At 37.1% G+C, this 13,429-nt stretch overlaps 1 long non-coding RNA gene across 1 annotated transcript in view; it reads right to left on the bottom strand.

Annotated features, from left to right (window-relative positions):
- Positions 1-2,352: 2,352 nt before the first annotated feature.
- Positions 2,353-13,429, bottom strand: part of LOC105492514 (uncharacterized) — a 206,690-nt gene continuing 195,613 nt past the window's right edge. Inside the window, exon 3 of the long non-coding RNA XR_011609517.1 lies at positions 2,353-3,174. This is a non-coding gene — a long non-coding RNA (uncharacterized lncRNA). The remainder of the gene's footprint in view (positions 3,175-13,429) is intronic.

The following is a 13,429-nucleotide window of genomic DNA, read 5'->3' as shown; positions in this document are numbered from 1 at the left end:
TTGCTCTATATCAAGGAGAGTGTGTGTATATGTGTGTGTGTAAAAATGCATGTTTATTCATGCTAGAAAATGAATTGAAATTAAGAAGTAAATTAAGTAATGAAACATGAAGTAATCTTTCATACTGGTAAAACCTGAGGAAGAAATACATAAGCGATTCTAAGATTTACCGTTCATTGATTAATAACTGAAAATCTGGCTAGATGACCTGGTGGTAATTCTGTCATTGGTATCAGGAAGAAATACAGAAATGAATAAGAAATAAATATTAATTTTAAAAGTGTAGAGAAACATAAAAGTATCTACGGAAGGCTGTTTTACTGACTCAGTGCTGAATTTATAATTTACCCCAAGATGAGAAATGGCTCTACTGTAGTCATTATGAAGGTTAAGCTTTCCACAAAAATTTTTAATTTACCCCCACAAAAAAACCAGCCTGTTATTGTGCAAACTTTACAGATAAGAAAACTAAGTCTCGGTGAATATAGGTAGAAAACTTAAATCAAAATTTATTAAGTCATAACTCACTGAAGCAAAAACTAACAACTATATCTTCTCTGGGAAGGTGGGGGGCAAACTAGTGTCAGGGTAAGAAAAAAATCTGAACTGTATTTGATGTATTGCTAGAGGCTTAATGTGGGAAATCCTGAGAGCTAAATAAAACAATGTATTCAATTAAATGTTCGTGTATGTGTGTGTGTGTGTGTGTGTGTGTGTATAGAGAGAGTATATAAGTTTGCTTACATACATGTGAGTAAAATGAATGACAGCAATGATACAAGCGATGGGAGGGAGAAAATAGGATTATTTTGTTATTTGAAAGTACACACTATCCATTGGTCACTATAGTGTTATGTGAAAGGAGGCTTGGATTAGTTGTGAATGTATGTTGCAAACTACAGCAATCCCCTCAAAATGTTTTAAAAATGATACTTTGTATGCTAAGGAATGAGAGAAAAATACAATTATGCAAACTACATAATTAAAATCACAAGAGTTAAAAAAACAGAAGACAAAATAGGAATAGGAGCAAAGAACAAGGGCAAAAACAGAAAACAGTAACAGATAGGGTAGATATTAATCCAAGTATATGAGTAATCACTATGAATGTCAACGGTCTAGATGTTCCAAGGGAAAAACAAAAATTGTCAGAAGAGAAAAAGAAAAGACCGAACTACATATTGTCTGTAAAAAACCCACTTAAAATATAAAGACATATATAGATTAAAAACAAACGGATGAGGAAAGATATAGCTTGCTAATACTAATTTTGGAAAATCAGCATAGGTATATTAATTTCAGACCAAGCAGACTTCCAAGCAAATATAAAAATTAAAATAGGTAAAAAGTCATATTACACGATGATAAAGGGGTGGATTCTCAAAGAAGGAACGGCCACCCTTAATGTGTATGTGTCTAAATAAAGCATCAGAATATGCGAAGCAAAAACCATTAGAACTGTGAGAATTGGATAAATCTAACATTATAGTTGGAGACATCAACAAACCCTCTATCAGAAATAGGCAGATCCAGCAGACAGAACATCAGTAAGGACACAGGCGAACTCAGTGAAACCATCAATCAACCGAATATAATTGACACCTATAGACAATTTCATCCAATAGCAGCAGAATATAAACTCTTCCCAAGCTAACATGGAAGGAACATTTATCAAGATAGGCCACATTCTGGGCCATAAAACATACTTTAACATATTTAAAAGAATAGAAATCATAAAATGTCTTCTTTCAGACCACATGGAGTTAAACTAGGAATCAACAATAGCAAGATAACTGAAAAACTTTGACACCCATAGAAATTAAACAATACACTTCTAAATAAAATGAGTTGAAGAAATCTCAATAAAAATAATAAAACACTTTTGACTAAATAAAAATGGAAACACAATTTATCAAAATTATCCTGATTTCATTATTACACATTGTGTACATGTATCAAAATATCTCACACACACACACACACACAAAATATGTGCAACTACTGTAAATCAATACAAATATAGGAATCAGCAAAAGCAGTACTTAGAGGAAACTTATAGCATTGAATTCATATATTAGAAAAAAAGAAGTATCTAAAATCAATCATTTAAGCTTCCAGCTTAGGAAACTAGGAAAAGTAAAGTGGATTAAATCCAATGTGTAACAGAGAGAAGCAATAACTATTAGAACAGTAACCAATAAAATTGAAAATAGGAAATCCACAGAAGAAAAAACCCATAAAATCACAAACTTGTTCTTTTAGAAGATTGAAATAAATGAAAAAAAAAATGATAAGTTTTTGGCCAGGCTAAGTAAAATAGAGAAAAAACAAAAATTACTAATGTCAGAAATGAAAGAAGGAACATCATTATAGATCTTACAGACGTTCAAAGGATAAAAAAGAATAGTATGAACAACTTTAGGTCTCGGCTCACTGCAGTCTCTGCCTCCCGGGTTCAAGCAATTTTCTCATCTCAGTCTCCTGAGTAACTGGAATTACAGGCATGTGCTACCACGCTTGGCTAATTATTTTGTATATTTTAGAGATCGGGTTTCACCATGCTGGCCAGGCTGTTCTTGAACTCCCGACCTCAAGCAGTCCACCTGCCTCATTCTCCCAAAGTGCTGGGATTACAGGGGTGAGCCACCATGCCCATAGGCCCACATCTTTGATAACCTAGATGAAACGAGTCAGTTCCTTGGGGGTGGTGGTGGGGGGAACAATCTGCCAAAATTCACACAAGAAGAAACAGACAATTTGGATTGTCTTATATCTATTTAAAATTGAACAAAAATTAACAACCTTCCAAACAGAAAGCACCAAGCCCAGTTTGGTTCACTAGTAAATTCTACCAAACATGTAAGGAAGAGATTATGCCAAGTTCTTTACAATTTATATTAGAAGATAGAGGCAGAGGTAATACTCTATAACTCATTCTTTGAGGCTTGCATCATGCTAATACCAAAATCAGATAAAAAAGTTTTCTAAAAAAGTAAAACCACAGACCAATAACTCTCATAAACACAGATGCAAAAATCCTCAGTAAAATCTTAGCAAGTTGAATCCAACAATGTATAAAAAGTATTACATACCAAGACCAAAAGGGGCATCCCACATATGCAAGACTCCTTCAGCATTCAAAAATCAATTAGCAGAATCCACCGTCAGAATACACTAAAAAAGAAAAATAACATGATCACATCAATAGATGCAGACAAAGCCTTTGACAAATTCCAACAACTATTTGTGTTTAAAAAAAACCCCAAAAACTCAGTGAAATATGAATGAGGGGGACTTCCTCCACTGGATAAGGTATACCTACAGAAAACCCACAGCTCACACAAACTAAATGGTGAGAAACTAGAAGCATTTCCACTAAGATGAGAAACAAGACAAGTATGAGTCCTCTCACTACTCCTTTTCAATATTATACTAGCAGTACTGACTAGCACAATAAGAGAAAAAAAATAAAGCACATTGATTGGGAAGAAAGAAATAAAACTGTCTTGATTGCAGATGAGTCTAAACAATGTCAAAAATCTGAAATAATCATCAAAAATCTCCTGGAACTAATACACTTCATAGAAACTTCATAGAAATGTTAAAATATGAAAATCAACTTCTTTCCTATATACCAGCAATGAAGAAGTGGAATTTAAAATTGAAAACACAATACTATTTATATTAACATTTAAAAATGAAATAGTTATAACAAAATATGTGTAAGATCTATATGAGGAAAACTATAAAGTTCTGATCAAAGAAAACAAAGAATAACTAAATAAATGAAGAGATATTTCACATTCATGGATAGGAAGATTCAGTGTTGTCAAGGTCAGTTTTTCCAAAATTGGGCAATAAATTCAATTCAATTTTAATTAAAATCCTAGCAAGTTATTTTGTGCATAACAAACTGATTCCAAAATTTATATGTAAAGGCAAAGAGCCCAGAATAGTCAATCAATATTGAAAATATATAGAATTGAAGGAATGAAAATCTTTACTTCAAGATTTACTATGAAACTCAGTAATCAAGAGATTGTAATAGTGGTGAAAAATTAGCTAAATAGATTAATGGAATAGAAAAAAGAGCCAATAAATAGATCCACATAAACATAACCCACTGTTCTTTTTAATTTTATTTTTATTTAAAAAATTCATTTTAAGCTCCAGGGTACATGTGCAGGATGTGCAGTCTCCTTATATAGGTAAACATGTGCCATGGTGGTTTGCTGCACCTTTCAACCCATCACCTCAGTATTAAGCCCAGCATGCATTAGCTATTTTTCCTAATGCTCTCCCTCTCATCACTGACAAGCCCTAGTGTGTGATGTTCCCCTCCATATGTCCATGTGCTCTCACTGTTCAGCTCTCACTTATACGTGAGAACATGCAGTGTTTGGTATTCTGTTCCTGCATTAGTTTGCTGAGGATAATGGGTTCCAGCTCCATCCGTGTTCTTACAAGGGACATAATCTCTTTCCTTTCTATGGCTGCATACTCTTCCATGTTATATATGTACCATATTTTCTTTATCCAGTCTATCAGTGATGGGCATTTGGATTGATTCCATGTCTTTGCTATTGTGAATAGCGCTGCATTGAAATGGAATTGCCGGGTCAAATGGTATTTCTGGTTCTAGATCTTTGAGGAATCACCATACCATCTTCCACAATGGTTAAACTAATTTACATTCCCACCAACATTGTAAAAGTATTTCTATTTCTCTGCAACCTCACCACAATCTGTTGTTTCTTGAATTTTTAATAATCACCATTATGACTGGCATGAGGTGGTATCTTATTGTGGTTTTAATGTTCATTTCTCTAATGATCAGTGATGTTGAGCTTTTTTTTTTTCATTTTTGTTGGCCTCATGAATGTCTTATATTGAGAAGTGTCTGTTCATGTCCTTTGACCACTTTTTAATGAATTTGCTTGTTTATTTTCTGGTAAATTTGTTCAAGTTTCTTAAAATTAACTCAAGATAGATTAAAGACTTAAATGTAAAACCCAAAACTATAAAATTCCTAGAAGAAAATCTAGGCAATACCATTCAGGACTTAGGAACGGGCAAAGATTTCATAATGAAATCACCAAAACCAATTGCAACAAAAGCAAAATTTGACCAATGGGATCTAATTAAATTAAAGAGCTTCTGCACAGCAAAATAAACTATCATCAGAGCAAACAGGCAACCTACAGAGTGGGAGATAAATTTTGCAATCTACCCATCTGACAAAGGTCTCATAATCAACTGATCTTTTATCATTCAGCAGAGCCAAGACCATGCAACAAAGGTAGTACTTTCAATAATACTGGAATAGCTGGATATACACATGTCAAAAAAATAAATCTAAACAGAGACTATAAGCTGTGCGTAAAAAGTAACTCAAAGTGATCACAGGCTTAAATGTAAAATGCAAAACTATAAAACTACTAGAAGATAATACAGGAGAAAATATCGGTGATCTTGGGTTTGATGATTGTATTTTAGACATGAAATCAAAGGCACAATCCCTGAAAGAATTGATAGGGTAGGGACTGGCAAGACGGCAGAATAGGAACAGCTCCGATCTGCAGCTCCCAGTGAGAGGTGACAACGTGGTAGCATCCCTCGCTCTCCGCATGCCCTGGGCCTCGGAGCCCTTCAGCCCACCACTGTGCTGTGGGGGCCTGCCCTCTCTGGGGATGGCCCTTAGGCAAGACCCCGTTGACTCCTTCTGCTGGCAGGGAGGTGTGGAGGGAGAGGTGCAGTCAGGAGCTGGGGCGCAATTGGCACTAGCAGGCCTGCGTGGGGCAACAGGCTGGCGCCTGCTGGGCTTGATCAGGGGAGAAGCTCCCTCTGGGCTGCAGGAGTGCCCTGGGTAGGTGCAGCCAAGTCCCACAGCGAGTGCCATTGAGAGGTGAAGCCAGCTGCGCTTCTGGGTCTGGTGGGGACTTGGAGAACTTTTCCCGGTAGCTAAAGCTTTGTAAATGCACCAATCAGCACTCTGTGTCTAGCTAAAGGTTTGGAAACGCACCAATCAGCACTCTGTGTCTAGCTAATGTGGTAGGGGACTTGGAGAACTTTTGTGTCTAGCTAAGGGATTGTAAAGACACCAGTTAGCACTCTGTGTCTAGCTAAAGGTCTGGAAAGGCACCAATCAGCACTCTGTCTGGCTAATGTGGTAGGGAACTTGGAGAACTTTTGTGTCTAAAGGATTGTAAATGTGCCAATTAGCACTCTGTGTCTAACTAAAGGTTTGTAAATGGACCAATCAGCTCTCTGTAAAGTGGATCAATCAACTCTCTGCAAAATGGAGCAAACAGTAGGATGTGGGTGGGGCCAGATAACGAATAAAAGCAGGCCACACCAGCCAGCAGGGGCAACCTACTCCTGTTCCCTTCCATGCTGTGGAAGCTTTGTTCCTTCTCTCTTCACAATAAATCTTGCTGCTGCTCATTCTTTGGGTCTGTGCCACCTTTTTGAGCTGTACCGCTCACCACGAAGGTCTGCGGCTTCACTCTTGAGGCCAGGGAGACCATGAACCCACCGGAAGGGATGAACAACTCCGGAAAAGGGAGGAACAGACAACTCCAGACGCATCGCCTTAAGAACTGTAACACTCACCACGAAATTCTGCAGCTTCACTTCTGAAGTCAGTGAGAACATGAACCCACCAGAAGGAAGAAACTTGGAACACATCTGAACATCTGAAGGAACAAACTCCAGACACCTCATCTTTAAGAATTGTAACACTCACTGCAAGGGTCTGTAGCTTCATTCTCGAAGTCAGCAAGACCGAGAACCCACCAATTCCAGACACATCAGCAAGATCAATGCAGAAGGTGGTTATTTCTGCATTTCCAACTGAGGTACCTGGCTCATCTCATTGGGACTAGTTAGACAGTGAGTGGAGCCCATGAGGGCAAGCTGAAGCAGGGTGCGGTGTTGCCTCACCTGGGAAGCTCAAGGGGTCGGGGTACTCCAACCCCTAGCCAAGAGAAGCCCTGAGAAACTGCAATCTTAACTGTTTTGCAGCCTCCACTCGCGATACCCAGGCAAACAGAGTCCGGGGTAGACCTCCAGCAAACTCTAGCAAACCTGCAGCAGAGAGGCCTGTTAGGAGAAAAACTAACAGAAAGGAATAATATCAACATCAACAAAAAGGACATGCATGCAGAAACCCCACCCAAAGGTCACCAGCATCAAAGACCAAAGGTAGATAAATCTATGAAGATGAGGAAAACCAGCACAAAAAGGCTGCAAATTCCAAAAACCAGAATGCCACTTCTCCTCCAAAGGATCACAACTCCTCACCAGCAAGGGAACAAAACTGGACAGGGAATGAGTCTGATAAATTGACAAAAGTAGGCTTCAGAAGGTGGGTAATAACAAACTCCTCCAAGCTAAAGGAGCATGTTCTAAACCAATGCAAGGAAGCTAAGAATCTTGAAAAAATGTTAGAGGAATTGCTAACTAAAATAATCACTTTAGAAAAGAACATAAATGACCTGATGGAGCTGAAAAACACAGCATGAGAACTTCATGAAGCATAAATAAGTATCACGAGCCGAATCGATCATGAAGAAGAAAGGATATCAGAGATTGAAGATCAACTTAATGAAATAAAGCATGAAGACAAGATTAGAGGAAAAAAAACAAAAAAAACAAAACAAACAAACAAACAACAACAACAAAAAAAAACCAAACACAAATGAAAAAAAACCTCTAAGAAATATGAGACTATGGGAAAGGAACAAATCTACATTTGATTGGTGTACCTGAAAGTGACAGGGAGAATGGAACCAAGTTGGAAAACACTCTTCAGGATATTATCCAGGAGAACATCTTCAACCTAGCAAGACAGGCCAACGTTCAAATTCAGAAAATATAGAGAACATCACAAAGATACTCCTCGAGAAGAGCAACCCCAAGACACATAATCATCAGATGCACCAAGGTTGAAATGAAGGAAAAAATGTTAAGGGCAGCCAGAGAGAAAGGTCGAGTTTTGCACAAAGGGAAGTCCATCAGACTAACAGCAGATCTCTCTGCAGAAACCCTACAAGCCAGGAGAGAGTGGAGGCCAATATTCAACATTCTTAAAATAAATTTCAACCCGGAATTTCATATCCAGCCAAACTAAGCTTCATAAGTGAAGGAGAAATAAAATCCTTCTCAAACAGGCAAATATTGAGAGATTTTGTCACCACCAGGCCTGCCTTACAAGAGCTCCTGAAAAAAGCACTAAATATGGAAAGAAAAAACGGTACCAGCCACTGCAAAAACATACCAAATTATAAAGACCATCAACACTATGAAGAAGATGCATCAACTGATGGGCAAAATAACCAGCTAGCATCATGACAGGATCAAATTCACACATAACAGTATTAACCTTAAACGTAAATGGGCTAAGTGCCCCAATTAAAAGACACAGACTGGCAAATTGTATAAAGAGTCAAGAACCAGCAGTGTGCTATATTCAGGAGACCCATCTAATGTCCAAAGACACACATAGGCTCAAAATAAAGGGGTAGAGGAATATTTACCAAGCAAATGGAAAACAAAAAAAGCAGGGGTTGTAATCCTAGTCTCTGAGAAAGCAGACTTTAAACCAAGAAAGATCAAAAAAGATAAAGAAGGGCATTACATAATGGTAAAGGGATCAACACAACAAGAAGAGCTAACTATCCTAAATATATATGCACCCAATACCAGAGCACCCAGATTCATAAAGCAAGTTCTTAGAGACCTACAAAGAGACTTAGACTCCCACACAATAATAGTGGGAGACTTTAATGCCCACTGTCAATATTAGACAGATCAACAAGGCAGAAGGTTAAAAACAGTATTCAACACTTGAACTCAGCTCTGGACCAAGCAGACCTAATAGACATCTACAGATCTCTCCACCCCAAATCAACAGAATATACATTCTTCTCAGCACCACATCACACTTATTCTAAAATTGACCACATAATTGGAAGTAAAACACCCTTCAGCATATGCAAAACAATGAAAATCATAACAAACAGTCTCTTGGATCACAGTGCAAACAAATTAGAACTCAGGATTAAGAAACTTACTCTAAACTGCACATATACAAGGAAACTGAACAACTTGCTCCTGAATGACTCCTGGATAAGAAATGAAATTAAGGCTTTGAAACCAATAAGAACAAAGACACAACGTACTGAAATCTCTGGGACACAGACAGAGCAGTGTGTAGAGAGAAATTTATAGCACTAAATACCCACAGGAGAAAGTGGGAAAGATCTAAAATTGACTCCCTAACATCACAATTAAAAGAACGAGAAAAGCAAGAGCAAACAAATTCAAAAGCTAGCATAAGACAAGAAATAACTAAGATCACAGAAGAACTGAAGGGGATAGAGACACAAAAAACTCTTCAAAAAATTAATAATCCAGGAGCTGGTTTTCTGAAAGATCAACAAAATAGACTGCTGGCCAGACTAATAAAGAAGAAAAGAGACAAGAATCAAGTAGACACACAAAAAAAGATAAAGGGGATATCACCACTAATCCCACAGAAATACAAACTACCATCAGAGAATACTATCAACACCTCTATGCAAGTAAACTAGAAAATCTTGAAGAAATAAATTCCTGCACACATACACCCTTCCCAAGACTAAAGCAGGAAGACGTTGAATCCCTGAATAGACCAATAACAAGTTCTGAAATTGAGGCAGTAATTAATAGCATACTAACCAAAAAAAGCCCAGGACCAGATGGATTAATAGCCGAATTCTACCAGATATACAAAGAGGAGCTGATACCATTCCTTCTGAAACTATTCCAAAGAATAGAAAAAGAGGGACTCCTTCCTAACACATTTTATGAGGCCAGCAGCATCCTGATACCAAACCCTGGCAGAGAAGCAACAAAAAGAAAATTTTAAGCCAAGCTGAATCCAGCAGCACATCAAAAACGTATACACCACAATCAAGTTGGCTCTGTCCCTGGAATGCAAGGTTGATTCAAAATATGCAAATCAATCAACATAATCCATCACATAAACAGAACCCATTACAAAAAAAAAAACAAAAAACATGATTATCTCAATAGGTGCAGAAAAGGCCTTCAAAAAAATTCAACATGACTTCATTCTAAAAACTCAAACTAGCAATTATTGGGACATATCTCAAAATAATAAGAGCTACTTATGACAAACCCACAGCCAATATCATACTGAATGGGCAAAAGCTGGAAGCATTCCCTTTGAAAACTGGCACAACACAAGGATGCCCTCTCTCACCACTCCTATTCAACATAGTATTGGAAGTTCTGGCCAGGGCAATCAGGCAAGAGAAAGAAATAAAAGGTATTCAAATAGGAAGAGAGGAAGTCAAATTGTCTCTGCAGATGACATGATTGCACATTTAGAAAACCCCATAATCTCAGCCCAAAATCTCCTTAGGCTGGTAAGCAACTTCAGCAAAGTCTCAGGATACAAAAGCAATGTGCAAAAATCACAAGAATTCCTGTACACCAATGATAGACAAACAGAAAGCCAAATCATGAGTGAACTCCCATTCACAATTGCTACAAAGAGAATAAAATACCTAGGAATACAACTTACAAGGGATGTGAAGGACCTCTTCAAGGAGAACTGCAAACCACTGCTGAAGGAAATAAGCCACAAACAAATGAAGAAACATTCCATGCTCATGGATAGGAAGAATCAATATTGTGAAAATGGCCATACTGCCCAAAATGCTATCCTCATCAAGCTACCACTGACTTTCTTCACAGAATTAGAAAAAAACTACTGTAAATTTCAAATGGAACCATAAAAGAGACTGTATAGCCATGACAATCCGAAGCAAAAAGAACAAAGCTGGAGACATCACGTTACCTGATTTCAAGCTATACGACAAGGCTACAGTAACCAAAACAGCATGGTACTGGTACCAAAGCAGATATATAGACCAATGGAACACAACAGAGGCCTCAGAAATAATGCCACATATCTACAACCATCTGATCTTTGACAAACCTGGCAAAAAGAAGCAATGGGGAAAGGACTCCCTATTTAATAAATGGTGTTGGGAAAACTAGCTAGCCAAATGCAGAAAACTGAAACTGGACCCCTCCCTTACACCTTAAACAAAAATTAACTCAAGACGGACTAAAGACTTACATGTAAGACCTAAAACATAAAATCCCTAGAAGAAAATCTAGGCAAAACCATTCAGGACAGAGGCATGAACAAAGACTTAATGACTACAACACCAAAAGCAATGGCAACAAAAGCCAAAATTGACAAATGGGATCTAATTAAACGAAAGAACTTCTGTACAGCAAAAGAAACTATCATCAGAGTGAACAGACAATCTACAGAATGGGAGAAAATTTTTGAAATCTATCCATCTGACAACGGGCTAATATCCAGAATCTACAAGAACTTAAACTAGTTTATAAGAAAAAAAAAAATCAAAAAGAGGGCAAAGGATATGAACAGACACTTCTCAAAATAAGACATTTATGAAAAAAGATCATCACTGGTCATTAGAGAAATGCAAATCAAAACCACAATTAGATAGCATCTTATGCCAGTTAGAAGGGTGATCATTAAAAAGTGAGGAAATAACAGATGCTGGAGAGGATGTGGAGAAATAGGAAAGCTTTTACACTGTTGGTGGGAGTGTAAATTAATTCAACCATTGTGGAACACAGTGTGGCGATTCCTCAAGGATCTAGAACCAGAAATACCATTAGACTCAGCAATCCCATTACTGGGTATATACCCAAAAGATTATAAATCATTCTACTATAAAGACACATGCACACGTACGTTTATTGCAGCACTGTTCAGAATAGCAAAGACGTGGAACCAACCCAAATGTCCATCAATGATTGACTGCATGAAGAAATGTGGCACATATATGCCATGGAATACTATGCAGTCATAGAAAAGGATGAGTTCATATCCTTTGCTGGGACATGGATGAAGCTGGAAACCATCATTCTCAGAAAACTAACACAGGAACAGAAAACCAAACATTGAATGTTCTCACTCATAGATGGGAGTTGAACAATGAGAACACATGGACACAGGGAGGGGAACATCACACACTGGGCCCTGTCATGGGGTGGGGAGGCTAGGGGAGGGATAGCATTAGGAGAAATACCCAACGTAGATGATGAGTTGATGGGTACAGCAAACCACCATAGCACATATATACCTATGTAACAAACCTGCATCTTCTGCACGTGTATCCTAGAACTTAAAGTATAATAAAAATTGATAAACTTGACTTTATTAAAATTAAAAATTTCTACTCTGCGAAAAGACTGCAGAGGGAATGAAAATATGAGCCACAGACTAAGAGAAAATATTTATGAAATATATATTTGTTAAAGAACTGTTATCCAAAATACAGGAAGAACTCTTAAAATTCAACAAGAAAACAATCAATTAAAAGTAGGCTAAAGATATTAATGGGAATCTCACTAAAGAAAATATATCGATGAACAATGAGCGGATGAAAAAAACTTCATATTACATGGAGTTTGGATTATGATGATATGAAAATGTAGGTTTTTCAATTGTAACTAATGTACCATTCTGGTAAATGATGCTGATAATGGAGTAAACGATGCTTCTGTGGGTTCAGGGATTATGTAGAAAAATAGTCATACCTTTCTATCAACGTAGCTGTGAACCTAAAATTCCTCTAAAAAATAGAGTCTTAAAAAATCTACTGGGTAGAAAATCTAGATTATATATGTCTCTAAAATTCAGAATAGGATTAAATTTTATTCAGTATATGATTAAATGACAAAGGCATGTCATAGACAATATGATTTACTTGAGTTGGGAAAATATCACCATTGTCTTTTGAAATTCAGAGGTATTATATACATTGACATGTTGGTAACTGGGCTTTGTGAAGAAGGTAGTGTTTTCTTAAGATTAGAGATTGATGGAAAAACAGGGCATTCCTTTCTTCTGCACATAAAACAAACCCAGCCACTCTCAATAAATACTGTGCTAGTAAATATATCTCTTAATCAATGTCTTTCACATTATGAGAGCTAGTTCTGCTTTTTACTCTTAGGAGCTACAAGACTTTCAATTAGAGATATTAGTCATTTATAGCTCAACTGGGTAAAGAGTTGATTAGCAAGACCAGAGAAAAAAAATAGTAAGGCTGGATTGTGATGAAGGGATTTACCAAACCATTTAGAAGTGGTACTTTATTGAGATTAATGGGTGAGATCAGAACAGAACCCAGTGAAAAAAATGAATTACGTAGTAGATAAGAAGTGAAGTGTTAGATAAAAAAGGAAGCCTAAATGTAAACCAACTAATAGTGAGAAGATTGAGTTTCTTTTTAATTATGTGATCAAAATGTCATGAGAATAGGAGTAAAGGCTTGCAGTATCCTGCAGTTATAAATTTCTGATGAGGTAA

The sequence above is a fragment of the Macaca nemestrina genome, chromosome 11 (genome assembly GCF_043159975.1).
Source record: "Macaca nemestrina isolate mMacNem1 chromosome 11, mMacNem.hap1, whole genome shotgun sequence".
NCBI lineage: Eukaryota > Metazoa > Chordata > Mammalia > Primates > Cercopithecidae > Macaca > Macaca nemestrina.
This window is presented reverse-complemented; position numbering and strand designations above follow the sequence as displayed.